The 22,490-nt window shown below is 33.6% G+C and overlaps 1 protein-coding gene across 3 annotated transcripts in view; it reads left to right on the plus strand.

Moving 5' to 3' along the window:
* The window catches only part of LOC127860476 (muscarinic acetylcholine receptor M2-like), a 163,328-nt gene that overhangs the window by 134,546 nt on the left and 6,292 nt on the right, over positions 1-22,490 (plus strand). The gene's annotated exons all lie outside the window — the stretch shown is intronic.

Below are 22,490 nucleotides of genomic sequence, written 5' to 3' on the forward strand. Positions count from 1 at the left end.
ACATAAACATTAGCACGGAGATTTTGTTAAGTTTATTCACGTTTTCGTTCCTCATATATCTTTATATTTTGATTTCGTTGAATTGTGATGTTGCTTTTTATTGAGTTCATTAATATCTCCCTTGAAAACGATTTAGTTTTCGACTTGTTCTTAACTGTTCATTTATCAGAAACACATGCGATTTTACATGTACTTCATTGAGTATTTTAATTATTCGAACAGCTAAAATATTAGCATTTTAAACTAATTGTGTCTGACTTATCCGTCATTAGAGAACATATGTGTTTATCCGTTTAAAAATTATTTATGATAATACATATAGGACCTGACGTATACAACGACAATCGGATACTTCCCATTAAAAGATAACCGCAGTATTAAACAGTGTTACATGTATGCAGTTAAATTTGCGCGAACTTGTGCAAAGAACATATCAAACCAAGCAACGATCCGCATAAACAATATGATCACATGTTCAAATAAAAACACTTGTGTCCGTGTTGTCGAATGCTTTCGTTGACGACATAACATATCTGTGATGTGCGTTGAAATTTCAACATGTCGGGTATTCGTGTTCTGTGCTTTCAATACCCAAAACAGTTTCTTGTGTAGGTACGCATTCTCCAATCCGTAGAAAATATTTTTGTTTACATACAGTGATTTTTTTAACAATCGCATTTAATTTAACCCATTTATGCCTCGCGTCTAAAAAAAAGGCCTTGGCAAACAGCGTAGACCCAGATGAGACGCCGCATGATGCGGCGTCTTATCTGGGTCTGCGCTGTTTGCTTGAAGAAATGTCTGTAAGAAATATTCTAAATATAGAAATAAATATACTAGACATACCTAATGTTAGAAATAAATTGATCCAATTTAGAAGGATGTGAGAGTCCACAAGGCATAAATGGGTCGAACAGTCATATATTATGTTGGATTGTAAAACAAAATTATACTGCACTGTTGGGTCACGGCAATTTAGTGTGTACATTAAAAGTACCATTTCACGGTTTTATTGTTGTTGCTAACAAATGAAGTAACAGCGTTCTCTTCGATAAGGCTGACGTAATATAACAAACAAAATCGAACACATGTATCGGCAAATTGTTTTTCAGTGTAACCTATGACGATCGTATCAATTACGATTTGACAATTAGATCATATACCAAGATGTGTTATACTGGTTCACCCATTTCATTTTGTGTTATACTTAACCCATTTATGCCGAGTAGACTCTCCCATCCTTCTAAAATGGATCAATATATTTCCCAAATTAGGGATGTCTAGTATATTTATTTCTATATTTAGAATATTTCTTACAGAAATTCATTTCAGCAAACAGCGCAGGCCCTGATGAGACGCCGCATCGTGCGGCGTCTCATCTGGGTTTACGCTGTTTGCCAAGGCCTTTTTTCTAGACGCTAGGCATAAATGGGTTAATATGTTTTTACTCTTAGGCAGACTTATATACTGGATCACAGTTACGCAATACTCGCATTTATGTTTGATTTGCGATACTTTATACTATGCTATATTATTGTATTTACAAAACATTGATTTATTGATAAATGGTAGATAAACAATTTTGTTCAAAGCTTATCGCATTTGATCATTTTTGAAATAGCTTTGATTCATTTAGTTTACTTGCCGTTTATTCGGTGTCCTATATGCAACTATTATTGTCAAAGGGGGATATTAATGGCATTTCCTGGAAATTAAACCTCATTGTTCCTAACTTCAACTGTTCAATGTCGACGATATATTATTTATATATAATTTTCGCCTGTATCTTATTCATGAACTATTTTAGAGACCGTTGATATATTATATTAAATGTAATTATGCATTCAATGTACATTGTGCATAATTCATGAACTGCAAATATGAAAGAAAATATTAATAAAAACACGTTAAAACATAATCGATTAGGGACATAATTCCGATCACCTATAAAATGATGCTAACATGAAATGTTTTTAATTCGTCCGGGTGTATCATATCTGACAATGTTGATTACTCTAGCTGAATATGAAAAACCTATTATTCCGATCCGTCAAACCCTTCGCGCGCAAAGGTGGGACACAATGGACGCCATTTACTCATTTCCTTGCTAGTCTCGCGAGACCTCTCTTCCGGCTATCAATTTCGGATTAAATATTGAATTATTGAGCATCAAAAGAGCTTTGTTTTAAAGTCAGTACTTTCTAAATCTCTCAAACTCCGGTAACTGTTAACCACTTTTGTAAGTTTGGCTTATACATGATGTTGTTTTTTTTTATTTTGTTAATTAAACAAACGCATACAGCTTAATGTATTATATCCAAGAATTTAATATTGCTTTCATGACGTGTTCAATTCGTAGAACAGTCATTAATTATAATTCATATGAAACATTTTAAAGTGACTATAACAGAAAAAGACCAAGAAAAAATATCACAACAAATGTTTTTATACACGACGCATAAGTGTTGATTATACAATGAAACCTCATACATATTTTTTTCTCATTTAAAAAAATGAGAACCACTCACTATTCAGGCAATATGTGCCATGTGAATTTCCGGCTACGGTATTCGAATATTTCGGAGCCAAAACGAGATTGACTGCGGAGACAATACTAAGTTCTTCCGACATTGCCGGAAGTCAGTTTCGCCGTTCGCGTTCGCTCGTGAATGTCCGGATATCGTGACGGGAAATTAATATGGAATATAATATTATCGCAAAAAAAGCATTTTTGTATCTCGTTAAATCTATATTACCATTACCATACCAGATATAGCGTTGACATTTTGAGCAAGAAAGGTTGACTTAATTTGACTAAATGTTTTGCGAAATATTCTTTGATTTAGAGTATTAAAGTTACTTGAAGTAAACATATTTTATGGTATCCTTACGATATAGTTAATACACTTGTATTACCACTTTTGTTTATATTCATGTATAACTTCAAAATGCAATATTGCTATTGAAACAAAAATATTCGCTTTAACATAAATTCGATTCTATTTAACAAATTCAACACCAAATTAATTCACCGGATTGTTTTCTCACAGTTTTAGTTCTGCATTTACAACAATTTACGAGCAACCTCACAGTTCTTAAGTAGAAAACGCAAAGCTTTTAATCAACGAAACAATCGAACGTTGTTGAGTTATATTATTTATTACTTGTATTCGCGTATGGCGGTTTATCTAAGATAGAAACCCAGGCGACTGTAATATTTCTTAAGCCAAACTTATTGGCTCCAACTTAACCTTTTGTCTGTTGGTGCAGGATTTATTATATTGATTCTAGAAAGAAGTGGAAGGGAAATGGCTATTTGACAATTACCGAGAAGAATGGCCGAGATAAGGCCCATAATATCGTAAACTGTTCTTGCATTTGCGATGCTTCTAAGTCTAAAGTCGTAAACATATCTGAAGTTGTACAAGAAGACATGGCTTGGACTGGTCCGCACGTCTCTGCAGGAGAGCGGAAAATATAGAAAGTTTGTATCGTAATTGAATTTACTAATTCGTGTTTATTGCAGAAAGCTTGTGGAACCAATTAAATATTTCTTGTTATCACACCTCCCACTAGAAATGCAGTGTGTGTTTATTGTCTAAGCCTTTGAACGTTTGCAATTTAGAAAAATCATTTCTACTTACCAGCTGTGAGAAATTGAGCAATACATCATCACAGGTCTCTTATAAAAGTCAGTCCCTAAATTATCCACCAAAAATATGAACGTTTTTTTATTCAATTATATTATGCTGAAGATGTTTAAACAAATATTCAACTATACATCAATTGATTATTATACGAATGGTAAAAGACACAGTCGCGCGCTTTAAAAAAAAGATCAAGACTATTTCTGCTTATGTTTAATTATAAGGACGGGATATATGTAGGTTAAAACGCGAAATACAACTTTACACTATCGACGGACATACGTATAACTTATTCAATACATGTTTAAACCGACTTCCCACTCATTGAGCGAAACTTTGAACTTTGACTGTTTTGTTGGCTTAACAAAGTAAAAAGTAGTCAATTAGTACTACGATAGAATAAACATTGATAAAATACGTGTTTAAAATGGATCATGATTTTGTGAAATTCAATCGTCTCTTTTGATGATGTCTTCTTAACTTATGTAAATAGTTGTTCACATTTACTCAACACACATATGCAAGTTTTTTTATAAACTTTAAACCATGTTTGCTGGCAATAGTTCTTAAAAGTAACATAATTCGACCAATAAAGATGAAACATGTCATAAACCAGCCGCAACGAAACAATCGATGCCGTAATGTGTACAGCTCTTTTTGTTGAATGGGTAAGTATTTTAATAACGTTATTAGCAAACTAAATTAGTCTCAGTTATATCGATACAGTGTTTAGGCAAATTATTTATTGTAATTAAAACCGATAATACAAAACAAACCAATTTAATTGTAAAGGTTTGTTCCCTTTTAGAAATTTCTCAAAGATAGTCGTATACAATATAACTAATCACCTATTGCACAAAAAGAGGACGATGACATTCGTGTTGGCCAGTGTCAAATGCCAGCCGCTTGCGTTACCAGTTGCGACATTTATGACAAAATAACTAGCAACTTATAAAAACAACAAGCTCCTTTTAAAACCTGACATTAGCTCGTCCGAGCTACACAGGACTTATTAATATCGTTTATCTCGCACTGACATTTCTCTCGTATTAGGAAGCTAATCTGACAAATATTCAATCGACGAGAAGACGGTCGCACAAGACGAGGCTATATTCCCTTGACCAGTATTTAGCCGATGGCTCGTGGGGAATGGAACTCAATTACGAATGTCAATATGATTTGGTCAGCTATTCCAGATTGGCGAGAGTGAGTTTTTGGTCGTCTTTAAAGGTAGCGTGTTTTAAAGAAACTGGACAAGTATTGGTGAAGACTGGACCAACTGTATCGAGTGTAAGTAATGGTTAACCCATTATGCTAAGTGGACTCTCCCACCATTCTAAATTGGATCAAATTATTTCCCAAAATTGGGATGTCTAGTTTGTTTATTTCTATATTTAGAATATTTTTACAGAAATTCCTTTTAGCAAAAATGATGCGGCGTCTCATCTGGGTCTACGCTGTTTGCCAAGGCCATTTTTTAGACGCTTGGCATAAATGGGTTAACTAAAAGATCGGGACAAGCATGAGCGCAGCACATCCATATAAATGATAAAAAATATACTTCATGCGTTTTGGAATATAGTTTTTTATGATGTAATAACATAGTATGATACACAAAACTAAAAACTAACAAATATACGTAACAAAAGTACTAATTATTTAGGATACGTATTTGACAAACATAATTATTAAACTATGATGTTGATGTCGGTGTACACACGGTTGGTCCTGATCCTTATCTAAGCTGCCGATGGATTATAAGCATGTATATAATCGCTATCAAGGTGATTTACATCTATCTAGTTCATTTCTAAATATGATCTCGAACACAGCATATAGCATTTGGAAAAGGTTCAAACCCACATTGCTTTTGTTAGCTCAGTTACTAACCAAAAATATATGACTGCGTATTTGCCTTAATCTTTCACAGACATTTGCATTCAGGAATATCTTGGAATAGCCCAATTTCTGTTCAATTAATGTAATTTATCCTTAACTGACGCGGCGTTTGTTTGTGGATGGTTAAATGACAACTAATCAATAGGTCAATCGGAGGCGAATTTTCGCTTTTCAACAATGGTTGTTGTTTGTACAGCTGTAGATGTATTGTCCACAGGGATAAATGCAAATTACCTCACACAACTAATTTAGCAGGACACTGGGATGAGATGTGACATGCCTTCGAAACAGTGCTTGCTTGCCTCTGCAACGCCAGTCACTGAGCAAAGCACAGTAATATAAAACGCTATAAACGCGTAATGTTTTAATCCATTCATGCCTAGCGTCCTGAAAAAAGGACATTGCAAACAGCGTAGACCCAGATGAGACGCCGCATAATGCGGCGCCTCATCCGGGTCTGCGCTGTTTGCTTAAATGAATTTCTTTATGAAATATTCTAAATATAGAAATAAATATACATGAATCCCCCTAATTTTGGAAATAAATTGATCCGATTTAGAAGGATGGGAGAGTCCACTGGGCATAAATGGGTTAATTGACAACGCATTCTGCTAATGATGATTAATAATAACTGCCATTTGAGAATTGAAATTAACCCATTTATGCCCAGTGGACTCTCCCATTCTTCTAAATTGGATCAATTTATTTCCAAAAGTAGGGGTGTCTGGTATATTTATTTCTATATTTAAAATATTTCTTACATAAATTTCTTTAAGCAAACAGCGCACACCCAGATGAGACGCCGCATTATGCGGCGTCTCATCTGGGTCTACGCTGTTTGCAATGTCCTTTTTATCAGGACGCTAGGCATAAATGGGTTAATAATAACTGCCATATGAGAATTAAAATTAATCACTTAGAATAATTTTACAACTGAAATCTATATTTTACAATATAATTAAAACATTTTGAATACGAAATATATACCTGTGTGGACACCAACTGTTATAAATACTATAAACATATATTATCATGTCAATTATATATAGTAACGCAAATTATTGATGTTATAGCATAATTTTCATAAGCAGAGTCGTGCCATTCATAAAAAATGAAGTTTGCTTGTTGACAAGGTGTTAAGTTATGACAATATAATAAACGAATTGTGTACCAAATGACTGTATTTCACTAAAAGTTATAAAATATAGTATACATGTTCGGCCGCAAATGTCTGTTTTAAGCAGTGGAATAAATATGTCTGTCTCCACGCAGAGATATGACTGAAACCAGCATAGCTTGAGCAAATCACTGCCTGTATAACCAGCCACGTGATGATAGCCGAGCAACGTGGTACAATAATTGTTCCGTTGTTATATAAATTTAAATAAGGTAATTTATTTGTTATTATGAACCTAAACTTATACACTATTGTCACAATATAAACGAAAACTATACTCCTGTTCATAATATTATATTTACACAAAAAATAACATTCTACCAAATCTAGTAGGATTTTCTTGTGATGGCAGATATTCTATGTGAGAGAAAGGAACGACAACTCTGCCCGGAGATTGGGTGGATCTATGTCTCAGGCTTCTTGCAAATAATCAGCCTACTTCAAACAGTGCTTATCGTTTTCCAGAATTATTTGCAGTAAAGCACGTGACTTATACTTTAAACAAATTTAAATTTCATTCTTTGAAGTCAGAGAAAAAGGTTTACGTGTATACAATCAGACCCATACTATATCCGTCCATCCTTTAAGTTCCAACAACACACCGCTCACAGTATTTACTAAACATGTTTGCTTTGAAATTACAGAGACGCGTATGCATTATTCACCTTGAATTTATAAATAAAGTAGTCTTTTAAGAACGACTCAAGTAGAAGATAAACACGGTCTCAAATATACAAAAACGAATTGTTGAGCAATACTATATCCACATAATGGTATTGAAGAAAATCGTATTGACACTATTCCATATAAAATGCTCGTGCATCATTTAGCTATTATGTTTACCAAAACTAATCTTCGCTGAAAGAGAACAGCCTAGTACATTGCAATGAGTAATGTTTCAAAGTATAACATTGTTGTATTTCAAGACCAGATTCATGTTTTCATGCGCACATACTTGATTTCCCAAGTCGGTTGCTGACAGCGTGTTTGCCGACTCCAGGCATCGTCTGTCGTAAATAATTAAAAATAAATTGAGCTTTTTGTACGAAGATGATTAACATGTTTCCGGCCTACTGCGTTTTGCCATTCACCAACAGGTCTCCTAAATGAAGTTCAGTAATTTACTGTTAGTTTAATTAACGGGAAACTATGTTTTAGAACACAACTTGGCATTTATCAAATAAACAACGATGCTTCTTAACATTAAAAAGCTGTAAGTAGTATAGCTGTGTTTTTTATACGTGGATAACACATGTTTATGATCTTTCTAACACCTCGTGTTTTTGACAAATTTCTTTAGCTACATCGCTAACTTGATAATTTAATTTATTTTACATAATAACCCTATCCCTTTGTATACGTATAACTTTACAAATTATCTCTTTACTCTTTGTATAGATTCCCATACTTGCGACACTAGGGCATTAACATGTTTGTAATTCAATTCGTATGTCATTTGTGGCATTCATGGTTTTATTTATATGTCTACCTAGGTTAAAATTGTAATCTTTCATTGAGTAAGATTAAATAAAGGATATAATTGGGTTCATAACAACAATTTTCTTGAAATCATGAACAGTTTAAATTATCTATGAATAGTTAGGTTAAGTCGCGGCGTATTTATACAAGCAACAAATACCTTGTCAGGCAAAGGGCTTAGGGCGATGAACTCATTATTTATTGTTACAAAATCTGTGAATGTACCTGTTAAAATCATGCTTAATTTGTTTGATGCATGTGCTGTTTCGATTCTTAATTATGGAAGCGAGGTGTGGCAATTTACTAAAGCTGAAAATATTAAGCGAGTCCAACGTAATTTCTGCAAATGGCTATTAAATGTGAAAGCTTCTACATATTCAAATTCTTTGTATGCCGAAGTAGGTAGATATATATGTCGATATTTACGAATAGTTAAATATTTCTTAAAATTGTTTAACGAAAAATCCTTCAACTGTTTTTAAGCAATATTATTCGTAGACAATGTCAAGATGCACGTGATTACTTTCACAACAAGTCATTGGCATCAAATGTTAGAAAACTTTTGCAAGAGTCAGGTTTCAATGACGTGTGGATATAATCAGAATCTCTTAATGTTAACAGCTTTATTATAATGTTTCGCAACATATTACATGATCTGTTTATTTCAAAATGGCGAACTGATGTTAATGACACTTCATCACTATTTTTTAACAAGGAATTGAAACCCATTTTTGAAAGATGCATCTATTTGGACAAAATAGACAATTCTAAATTTAGGAACATAATAGCAAAATTAAGATTATCTTCTCATGTCGTATTTATAAAAATTAGTAGGCACCGAAACATTTCAAGACTTGAAAGAATTTGTAAATTTTGTACACTTATTGAAATTGAAGATGAAAACCATTTTGTTTTGATATGTCCTTTATATGATAATTTTAGAAATACACTTAAACCTGATGTTTACAGACCAAGACTTAGTATGTATAAAATTTTACCATTATTGAACCAGAATATATATTTTGATTCGTCTTGTTAATATCTATGTTTAAGCATTTAAACTTAGAGCCGAAAATATATAGATATTTTTTCCTCAGATTTGCCAGTGATATAGTTTCTGAAATTTGATCCTTCGCTTTATTGTATTGCAACTATGTTTTAATTCATTGTATTATGTAATAGTAGTCGTATTTTCATTGGCATCAGCGGTAATAACGGAACGAAAATCAGCGGCGAGATCAGTAAGCACAGTATTTCCCACGATCACATGAAATTCAAAATTAAATATATAATTTAAAACGAAAAATGATGATTGTATACCACCCACTCTGTTTTGGCCAAACAGAATAGGGCGTTATCAGAAATGCCTATGTTGACATCTATATATAATGTTGCCACAATGTTCAACGTAAGCACATTTTATTGGTTTGGGAATATTTCATAATAATAGCGCTTTCATTACCAAGTAAGAAAACCTGAGCACTTTCATTCTTTGTTGACAAACTTCTTCATTATTGATTTCACAAGGGCATGAGTAATTTAAAAAGTATTTTATATTTAATAACTGAAGGCATATCTCCTGGAGACAAATTTCATTATAACTTTTATCAGAGTGTGCCTATTCTAAAGGACTGCATATGATAAATGGAACTGTGTTCATGCGGGTGATAAAATATATCTTCTGCGGCGGCTTTCCTTCGAGAGATTAAAGGGATCTTTTCACGCTTTGGTAAATTGACAAAATTGAAAAAAGTTGTTTCAGGTTCGCAAATTTTCGTTTAAGTTATGATATTTGTGAGGAAACAGTAATACTGAACATTTACCATGGTCTAATATAGCCATTATATGCATCTTTTGACGATTTTAAAACCGAAAAATTATAAAGCGTTGCAACGCGAAACGATTGAATAATTTGGAGAGTTCTGTTTTTGTCGTTAAATTTTGTGAAACTACGAAGATTGCTTATAAAAGGTATAAAATACGTCAAGTATGTGTACTCGGCGGAATAGCTCAGTAGGCTAGAGCGTTTTTACTTCAGGACTCTGGCAGGACTCCTGGGGTCACTGGTTCGAAACCTGCTCCGGGCAATGTTCTTTTCCTTTTTTTAATTTTATTCTTGATTTTTTACTGAAGCCTTTACGATCCAATGTTTACATTTATCAATATAAAGCATTTAATGAATGAATTAAAAAATGCCAAAATCTGTGAAAAGGCCCCTTTAATGTCTTTATCGAAACGTAGACATCATTCTCCTTACCGCGTTTAATATTTTATCTTCCTGTAATATTTGTAATTCGACAGTACATGTATATGACTTTACCATGAGCGTACTGTTAAAATAAGGTTTAATATTGGCTAAGTGCCATAGAGTAGTATACTTTACCGTACCCAATTAAATATTGTTGGGTCATGTGTGTTATTTTCACATTTCTTCAGAGTATTCGCACTGACATGATTGAAAAACATTGAATAATTTATTAATGTTATATATATATATATATATATATATATATATATATATATATATATATATATATATATATATATATATATATATATATATATATATATATATATACATTCACTCCAAAAAAAGTAGGAATTGAAAGCCACTCAATTAATTCATTATTAAACTGTCACATCAAAGCGATATTTTTTATTGAATACGATGGAGCATTAATGTTTTAAACGAATTTACCTCGGATGAACCTCGGCTTGATTGACCGGGGGCGTCTTCTGTATTCTTGATCGATTGAGTTACCTTGAAAAATCAATTTCCAGACACTTTTTCGCGTTCTAAGGTATAGCTTGTAAATGAATAGGTTTTATAAGAATATTTATTCAGGCCACGTTTTAACATAATTTTACATAATACCTTGATTCGAGGGTTGTTTTATCAGTTGGTCCTAAACGTTGTTTCGAATCAGTATAACAAGTAAAACAAAATCGTCAATTGTTATACCTAGGTTTACACATTACCTGTTGCATCGACCATTGTACTCTTGTAGATGGCTCCAATAAATGCTACATTAAAGTCTTATCTGGCCTTACTGGACAGATTCAATTTACCATGTGTTGCATAAAAAGCCCCGTTGATTATTTATACTATCACCTATGCATATATTTTTATATTTTAATATGTAACACGGCGTGTCATCACTACCGCAATGTTGCATTGAGTTTTTAATGATACGGGTATTAGCATAAAACCTCTCCTAGAAAAAGATTTGCTTTTAGTAATCTTCCTTGAAAAATACCCATAAACTAAAGAAGACCTCATGCCAACCCTTATCGAACACTATATGCCCCGGATGAAATCTGGTTGTCCGGTTTTGTCGGGTTCGTATGAAGCACTGTCAATCTAATTGGAATTAGTATTTAAAGGGCCTTTTCACGCTTTGGTAAATTGACAAAATTGAAGAAAAAAATTGTTTCAGATTCGCAAATTTTTCTTGAAGTTATGTTATTTGTGAGGAAATAGTTATACTGAACCTTTACCATGTTCTAAAATATCCATTATGTTCATCTTTTGACGATTTAAAAACCATAAAGCGTTGCAACGAGAAACGATTGAATAATTTGGAGAATTCTATTGTTGTCGTTGTATTTTTTTGATACTACGAGGATTGCATATATGGGGTAAAAAATACATTGCAAATGGTATATGAGCGGATGGTCTAGTGGATAGAGCGGTAGACTTTTGCTCCATGGCTCCAGGGGTTAGTGTTTCGAGCCCCGATGAGGGTTACTTATTTTTTAATTCTTTAATTGTATTCTTGTTTTTTACTGGAGATTTTTAGACCTAATGTTAACATTTATCAATATAAAGCATTTAGTGACAAACTACAAAACATGCCAAAATCTGTGAAAAGGTCCCTATACTAAACCAACCTAAACGTTCAACTGAACATTTAATATTGAATATTATATCGTGTGCATATGCTACAGTTATGGGCGTTTTTAATGTCTGTAATTTCAAAACATTTTTTATGGTTTCCATATCGAGGCGAACGTGCCTCCGCACACCCAATATTTGCGCTATTTTTATATTGATTGAACAAAATGGTTTTATTTTACTATGTTATCCATTTTTATGATTTCAAGTAGTGCCATTAAAGGTGATGTGCACATAATGGCAGGAGCTATTTTGGTTAATCAACATCAGTTTATTAATGTACCTTGTCGTCATTTTATGATACCATTAATATTGTAACGGATATTCGACTATAAATTCGAGCTGTTAAAATATTAGGACGCTAACCTGTTGTTATTATTTCCTAATTGATTGCATGACATCCTTACATTCGCTAATTTGCTGTCACGAAGCAGCTTTACACGCTTTTGTTAATATTACATAAACATTAATTAGCTCTCGACGGTACAGTCAACAAGGTTGGCGACAGATTGAAATCGATTCGAAACCATCGTATCAAGAGATATAACAATTAGTTTCTTAGAGCCAGAAAGAAGTACATATATAACCGGGCCACATGTGGTGTTCCCATCTGCTGGCTTTCAAGGTCAAGAAACGTACTTCGATGTTGATCCCTTAATGCTTTTTAGAACGACAAACTTAAACAACAACTACCAAAACAAACTAAAATAATTATTATTATACTAAAATGCTTTTACTTTAATAGAACGACATAGTAAATATATATGGGCATTGATGTTTAATTACATTAACATATTCTCTTCTGTCTTGGTATTTGTTATCAGAGCATTATTGATTTTTGAAATATTGTTCTCAAATCACCAACACGATTGATACCACGGACAATAAGACATATTCGTGTATAAGATAGCGATACAGTTAACTTTTTGCATAAACCATACCGCGCATTAATTTAACGCACATCGTGTTTTCGTGTTGTCATGCCAACCAAACCAAATGAATGTCAGAGATATTTTATTAGTTGTCAAAATATGACATGATTCCATGATAACCTTCGCACTCAATTAGACTAAAGAAGACAGATACATATTCCTATTTTCTACAGAAAGGAACATTCACTATAGCGGTTCTGAGAATAACAGACTGGAAATTGAAGCTGTCTGTTGATAGATCTGCTAACATAGAAACATATCCTTTCGCAGGCAGAATACGTATTACTCTGTTTTGCAGCGATAGCAAATTGTATTCAGCTTATTAGAAACATGTGTCAGAAATGGTAGTCCTGAACAAATCGCCAGATTGGTGCACAAAGGTACCACGTTTAATTAAAAGTAATTGGCACATGGTACCTTTTTGCATCAACGGGGTTAAAATATACTGTTTTGTTCAATATTTAAAATGAGACACATTTTCTCTATTAATGTTGACGACAGAGTTTACGTACTCTGCAGATTGTATTTACTGTGTATTTAGATCTTTAAAGAGGCGTTCTTACGTTAAATGGCCATAATTGCTCGGGTAGAGCAGACCGCCGTAACGATTAAGTTACCGTCACCCTATATTCCAAAATGTTATCATTTGTTATACAATATCAACGCTTACAAATAGTCATACAGTCTGTTAATAAGACTAAAAATTAAAAATAGGAACGGCTTGTAAACATAGAATTTAAATGCTTTCCATTTTTCACTAGCAAAAATATACCTTGGTTGGGCACTGGTTATACAACACCTTTAATCGCTGCAAGCCTGACACCTGTTCTTGTTGAATAATCTTCAGTGAGGTGTTTACTTTGCCTTATATTTTCTTCCTTTTATAAGATTGTTTCGCCAATATAATCAGCCAAGTTTGAAATTGTATTGATTGGGACGATCGCTAACTATCTACATATCATACTTACCGATACACCAATAGATTCTTTATCAATGAACCATTGGGCATTTTAAGTGAAGTTCATATCAATTAAATATGTTATTAAGCGATGTGCACGACGCTGAATAAATATTACGCATTTCGTAATCAATTAACATTCAAAATAATGAACTTGTTAACACTGTTCCAGCGTAGATGACTAAGTTATTACTTAAATTTTATCGATAATACATTTTAGATAGAATAAATACGGGATACTTATAAACTATTCCAAAAGTGTATTAAGCCGTCAAGAGACTTATATAATAGAACGTTACACAAAGGACGGAGCTTCGACTGGTATGCGAAATAGCGTCAGCCATGGTTCTTATATATTATTTTGTAACAATAGACCAGCGTAATATTCATGTTATTTTAAACCACAAATATCTTCAAATATACATCAACTTATTAACTAGACAATAATTATTACAAAGATATTTCTCCGAATCCCTATTACGGTTCGATTGGTCATTGTCGGCTCGGATATTACATGTACCCCTAGCACTCTTAAGTATACTCAAATGTACCACGGGTACGGTGAATATACTAAAACGCACCCGGGAATGTTAACGCTAAATCGGTCGTTGTCGGCTTTTAAAACATTAATTATATTCACATTTATGTCAATTTTCGTTTAAATGGCCTCTATATATTATCGAAACTCATACTCAAAAAGCATGTTGATGCAGCTTTTTAAAAAGAGAAGTTTGTTATATACACATTATTTCAGTTTCCAGAACTCCTGGATAACGACAAACAATACCGTTTTACGGTAATCGGTAGCGCGTTTTACGACATCGGATTTTGTGCGGGAATACAACTCGGGTACAACTCTAATGTCGACCGGGTACGTTTTAGTATATTAACCGTACCCGGGGTACATGTTTGTATACTTAAGAGTACCCGGGGTACATGATAGTAGTACATAAGCCAACAATCATGACCAATCGACGCGCAAAACAATTAATTACGTAACCATGTGACGTCATCAACACGCACACAATTCGGAAATGTTGTTCATACAAATATGGCATGTGTATGGACTCAAAACATGCGTTACATTAACGCTTGCAGATTATAACAAAATCTGACATTTCCTGTTATTAAACGTCTCTTTTGGTTTTAGTTTTGTGTTTATACAAGTAATTTTTATAAAATCGCAAACACGAAACATTTTGGTGATTGTTTAGGAGCAAACTGTAAATGTTCTGGTTCAAAAAAGGAGTATTGAACAAGCGATTCAAAAGTAAGGAGTCAGGTGCAGCTGTATGGTTGAAAAAGAATGCAATACACTGGTAGATTTTATCGCCGACTTTCACATTTATTGTTATCTACAACTCAGGGACCATTTCTCTACGCTTAAATTCAAACTACAGATTATTCTGTGTTTAGATAAGTCAATGATGCCGTAATTGATTTATAGCCCTAAATACGGTAAAACGGTATAGGAAATATTTCGAAGCATCATACGAAATTTTAGCATGTCGACATGTTTATCATTGATGGATAACATAAGTATTATGTGCTTATTTAGACACGAGAGGTATACAGGTCAATCCTTTTATATAATATTTATATTCTGTTTTGCTCTAATGTTTCGCGAATAACGTCTACCACACTTCTCGATTGAAAGCAACAACAGGAACACATCAGTCCGGTGAGGTACAGTTGTTTTACCGGTGTAAGAGATAGTCACTGTTATTGCTTTTAATTTGACAATTTTTGGCCATGATGTCCCGATTGTTCATCCTTATTTTTGTAAACAACCATCCAAGTCGCAAGATAGACTTGATCCGAAAGTGTTAGCAAGAATAAGGTATAGTTTTTATATGTTTTTATTTAATAAGATGGGTTTGGTAGAAAATGCATAATCTAAATAGCATGTATTGATCTTATTAAATATGTCAAATGCTTTTTTAATATCCGAAAGAATATGAGTCGATAAACTGCGTAATTACATCCCACTGCGTCATCGTAAACATCGTAATGAAGAGTTCTGTTACAGCCAAAACGTCGTGACACTGTGGTAACACGTAAAGTCTAATTAAAAATGTCGACACCTTGCTATTGTAATGCCGCCTAGAAACTAAAATCACTTTATTTTATGCCGTAATGTGTTAAGTCCCCTTTTATGTTATGGTGCGGTCGTTAAATATGTTCATTTAATGGCAAGCATGGAGTTCATTGCATTGTTGATGTTGCGTGTTTTGGTTTGCCAATTCATCTTTTAATAATGCATGCATGTTAAAGCGGCGGATCTAAAGATACCGTTGCGGAACATAACAATTTCCTTTGATAAAAAATGCTTATGCCTATGTATAGGAAAAAATCATATTAATGAAGGAAGAAGAGTTCAATGAACTCAGTAAATTAATGTTCTAACTTGATTAATACTCCATTTTACGAAATATACCTAACAATGTTAGTTATGTTTCAAATACAAATTAGTTAAACATTCTTAAACACCCAATGTGTTTCTAGTGTTAATACGTAAGCTCTTATTTACGGGCTTACACATGTTTTGAAACATGCCGTTTATATCGTAACATTATTGGTGAGTTTGCTTAAAAGCAAGAAAACTTGTCTCAAAAATTCGAAACCGGCCACAAACACAAGTTCACCCATTCTTATAAAATATAAAAAAATAGTGAAAGTGCAAAGAAACATTTACGTGGCTACAAAACCTTACAGCAATTCGCACACTTTATGGTTTATAGTTAAAAGCAATTGATGGGTTACAAATCGCAGGTTAGCTGTTTGGCTGCATTATGCTTGATCATAAAATGTATGCTACGGTCTTTTACAAAAAAAAATTGTGTCCGTTTTCAATTTATTCTTGTGAGGTTTGATTGGTGTATTTATTAAGATGACGGGATTGATGGCGGAGTTTTAATTCATTCTCTTTATTCACATGACATAACCTCGCGAAGATGTACGTGACAATGGGATGTTAATCTATTGTATTTGGCCAAGCAGTCCAACATGCGAACTATCTACACCTAAACGTTTTTAAAACGTGTTTTCCAAACAAGGTTTTTCTTTTACCCACGAGTGCCCAAAATATATTTGATACACTTGTTGAAATGTAAGATGATGGAATTATTTGTTACGCAGTCAAAGCTGTGTTAATGCTGTTTTTATATATTTAAAATATTAACGTTCTATGAAAAAGCAGCAACGTTTCACCCATTAATTCGTACTCATCTCTGAGTCCCGCCCCTCTATTACCCTAACAAGAACGTACAACATTTTCGGCGAGCAAAATACACATCATGACAAAAATCCGCTAAATGTTCGGTGCATTAGTTTAGAATTCACGTATATAAGATTTGAAGCGCTTTGTGTGTAGATGCTATTATCACACATATAATAGCTTTGCTTGTGGCGCAATATAAACGGGTACTCGTCAACTTCGCATAAAAGGCTCTCTAGTTAATATAATTAGATGATCTTTCTGAAACTTACATGGATAGCTAGAGTGTCAAATATAAAGTTCATGATACAAAACGTTTTGTGGCGCAGTCTCCAGTGACAGGATCGCTCAAAAGTGCAACAACGCAGTGAGCGTAACTTGATATGACATAAACGTTGAAAAGTATCCGTATTGCTCTAATTGTTGTAACAAAATACTTTACTGATTATACACAGCTAATTCAGAGACACGATTTTTATGGGGTGCTTAATTGCCTGATATGTTCAACAACAATTAGTGGAATTGTATCTGCAAACGTTGAGGTCATTATATAGTCGACACAATATCGGGCTTCTTCCGCCCGAGCAATTACAAAACACATAAAAACGGTCATAAATGCGTTTTTGTCGGAAGCTCTTAAACACCGAGGAACGGCGATTTAGTTTATTTTAACCATATCGCAATTTTTTTTATAGGAGCTTGCTATCATTTTAAGTTGTACAGGTCATTAACTGTGCAGTGGTCTTAAAAATGATTTGTCAAATAAAATATAATCAAACTTACACTTAGACTGTTGATTTAGTCTGCTGTAACTGAAAGTAATAGCCTTCACGTGAAGCATTTAACTGATAACAAATAAATGTGAAATTATCGAAATTAAAACAAGAACTGTTTGATTAAAACAAAGTATAAGTGCCCGAAATATTTAAGTAGGACGTGATATTCTTTTTTAAGATCAGAATATTTCAGCAAAGTTGTTGGCATTGAATGATGCTTTTAATATTTGAATACCCGTTGATGGTGCACTAGTCAATGTAAAATGATATAATTATAGAACAAAACTATGTTTATATCCTACAATGTATACACATTTGCGGGTTTTAATTCACCGATTATTTTGCATTCGTATTCTAATTAAAACCAATATAACTACTGATGCTGCATGGTACTACAGTATTATGTCATTTCTTGATTTTCTGTAAAATTAGATTTTCAATTTTTTGAAATACACCGATATCCTAGAAATGTAAAAATCATATTAATTTTCATTAATATATTTAACATACTTTTCACTGAACCCAATTAGCGAATGACTACACTGTTTTTGAATAATTTATATATTGTTAATTTTGTTTCTATTGAAACAGTTAAAGTGCAAAACAACAAAAAACGGTCTCAGCGAAGAAGTAAATATACCCATTGGTTTAAACAACCCCACGTTAAATCGGATTTAACGAGTTTCATATTTTAACTACAAGTTAATACTAGCAAATGCGAACACATGTGGCGTTGTCTAAAATTGTTTTGTATAGAAATAGCCACACTACTGAAAACAAATTATATACATACAGATTTCTTGTTAATGTAACATGCAAAGGTCCAGTTCTATTTTGAAAACATTTTGTTGAAAGTTATGGCAAGATGTCAATCTTTTTTACCGTTCAAAATTTTCACCGCCTCTCTTCGACAAGTTCTTCTCACGCAATAGTTAAATTCATGTCGAAGGACATTCGTAAACGCTTGAACACACACTTGAGACATGTCTACCCGTTTCGTAGCATACAATTTGGAATGCGTGCCAAATATAGTCACGAATAGTATTACATATTGTCACAAGAATATACTCGTCGCCCATCGTAAATCTAAAACAAGTCTTTTATTAGTATTTAAAATATTAAACTTATATCGTTCTGGAACCGTATAAACATCGCCTAAACTCTTATAAAGGTTCGGTCAATGTTGAAGAAAACTCAGACAAATGTCGTCTTCAAAAATACACCGCAGCCAACTCATCAACTCTTCTGCAAGTTATAAATCGCCCAAACCTGTACTGAACACGAAGTTTCAATTCCCTATAGTGTGACAGGGCCTTTATTTCATTAAAATGTTTAAAAGCTCTTACGTTAGTATAACGCACCATAAACGCTCTTCGTTCGTATTGGTTCAAAGAAAGAAAAACTGCTTTCAAGCATCTGGGAGCCACAAATCGATAATCCGTTATTGTTGTACCTGCAATCTCTAGAAGGATAACTTATTGATTAGACAAATAGGATAAGACCGTACCCGGTCGATATTAGACTGTACCTGAGTTGTATTCCCGCCTTAAATCCGATGTTGTAAAACGCGCTACCGATTACCGTAAAACGATATTGTTTATCTAAAACGAACTTCTCTGTTAATAAACTGCTTCAACATGCTTTTTGAGTATGAGTCTCGATAATATAGAGGCCATTTAACAGAAAATTTGAAATAAATGTGAACATAATAGTTAAAAAAAACAGCCGACAACGACCGATTTGGCGTTCAGATTCCCGGGTAGTTTTAGTATATTTACCGTAACCGGGGTACATGTAAGTATACTTTAGAGTAACCGAGGTACTTGTAAGTAGTACCCGAGCCGACAATGACCAATCGAGCTTAATTGGAACTATAGGCACAAAATATTATTATAAATGATTAGTTTGCCTACCGGACGTATATTTTTACTTGTTTGAATCAATTGCTTTACATTTACAATGATTTTCAAACAATTAAAAAAGATACAAATTAGCTGGAAATTAACTTAGCTTCAGAGCGGATATCATTATAAACCCTCAAAGTTGAATGAAAATGATCTACAATGCGACAGAGTGGGCATAAATCAGCTGTAATAGTGAGCTTTTAAGTTTATAAATGAACTTCACACATGTCATATCTCGACATCTTTGTACAGCACCATGTCATATCATTTTTTCATCAACACGTTGTATGTAAAGTCGAATTTTTCCACAAATACGAACTTTTTTAAAGAAACCCTGGCGGATATGTTACTCGGGGATATTGGTTAATATAATTGTCGGTGAAAAAACTTGTTCACTGGCATACCTTTAAAGAAATTTGTTAATAAAGTGCTAAATATGGGACAAATCCCTGCATCGTCGAATTTAAATAGCCATATTTCAATAAATCCTGAATATTAATAACCAGGATTTTTCTAACATACATGATAGTACCTCCTTTGCATGCATCAAAATATATTTATTTCAAAAACGCCTTTAAACAATTATAGAACTGGATTTACTTACCCTACCGGAATTCTTTGAAATATATCGGCTACATCTCCTAGCATGTCCAACTTCTCACAACATGTCGGGTTTCCGGGGGTGAACATCGCTTCAGTTTGATTTCAGGGAAGATAATATGAATCTAATGCTTTTGTGTAATTTATGTTTGTATTTTTAAATACAAACAATGCGAAGAAAAAAATAGGCTTACATTAAAAACAATGTTTGCTTCTGGTTTAGTCATGGTCGTGGTTAATCGCGTTGAGCAAATTTAAAACAATGATAAATTACAGTTAATAGTAACTAATGTATTTGAAGATATACACAATAAAACCGATTGAGATGCCTCCGTTCCAGTAAACTAGCGTGCGTTTTTGCAAAAAAAATGCAATGTGTATGAGTACATTGATTGCTCCTGTCTATTCCGTTTCGTGATTGCTGCCTATTGTTACAACTTGTGTATTACAATAGGTGGCGTTTGATCTAGATGTCATAATGAAAAGAAACACATGTAACCCACATCACGGACTCTAGATGAGACAATATACGTTCCGTGCCCACATCTGGGCTCGATCCATTGACTCTATGAGTTAAAGACTAGCGAATAAACCACTATGTCATACGTGCTGACATATTACTAAATGTATTGTATACTGTATACGCCATCATCGCAGTGTCACAAAATAAAACGTTAACAACAAAGTTTTCCCAATTAAATAATCTTACCGGGGTTGTCATGCTGCATAATTCTCAGGTTTTCGTCAAAATACGCATATAATGCATAATCTAGGGCATGGTAAATTTTCAGTTTTACCGTTTCCTTGCAAAAACAATAAAAAAAAATGCGAGTCTGAAACTCCCTGAAACAGTCTATTTTATTGAATTTTGTCAATTTATTAAAACTTGAAAGGGTCCCTTAACTGATCTAACAAAGCTTTAGTAATATCATATCCAATGCGTGATATGGAGGGAATCTCTTGCATACATTACTATATATCACGCTCTTTAGCTGCTATGTATGTGCCGTCTATGATTGCGTCAATTTCTTGTTATAATATACATTTAATTTTCTATCAGGAAGAGAATGGTGTACAGATATGTTCCATGTTTGCGGGCTCAAATACAACGGATTTTTTTTAAAGTTAATCAACAACTTCAACTCTTGTAAAAGTAGCCGATGTATACGATGTAAGCTTGATTACGCGAAAGCGATGATCATTGCCACGTTTAGCCGGAGCTGATGCACTAACAACCGTATTAAGAGATGATATATGTCCTAGATCTTGCATTTGATTTCATAAAGTATTGTTTGGCGGTCGGAAATGTTGTTTGTTGTTCAAAACGCATGCGTACGTGATCTTTGATTTTTTTGTCGGACGCAAATGTTGAACTACGGTCTGGGAGAAGTTGAACGATTGGAAATTCAATAAATTGAGTAATCTCACCATTCGTTGTTCAAGTTTCGTTTACAATTGGGTTTTCAGAAAGGAAGGGAGAAACTTGTGCACTCATAAATGTAATTTCCGAGGAATAATGACGACTGCTCTGCCAGGATGTCCCCCATTGAAGCGCGGAAGATCAATTGCGTTTTGCCTAAAGCGAGAATGGCCTCAAAAATGATACTTAGGCATTAATTGTGTAGTTTCCCTGGCTTTGAACGACGTTAAAGGTGGTGCGTTTCCGCTGCGTCTTTTCAAATGCACGTCCGTAGGCATGTTAACAATATCAGGCACAGGTTCAAGAGTTTGTTACCTTTAACGAGGGTTTTTTCGAGTGTCTGACACACGGATGCATCCTTTCTTTGTAGGTTTATGTTGAATCATTATTTTGAACGAATTGTTTATTTAGACGTGTGTTGTATAGTTTACTTGTTTAAAGACTATTCATTACCCATGTGCTAGTTAAATATAGAACAATAAAATAATTGTTCAATAAAGTTGAACTCTAAAATACCTTAATTGAAAATGATCGTTTTTCAATTCAACGTTTACTTCGATTGCATATAAATAAAACCACTATTTTT

The sequence above is a fragment of the Dreissena polymorpha genome, chromosome 15 (assembly GCF_020536995.1).
Source record: "Dreissena polymorpha isolate Duluth1 chromosome 15, UMN_Dpol_1.0, whole genome shotgun sequence".
Taxonomy (NCBI): Eukaryota; Metazoa; Mollusca; class Bivalvia; order Myida; family Dreissenidae; genus Dreissena; species Dreissena polymorpha.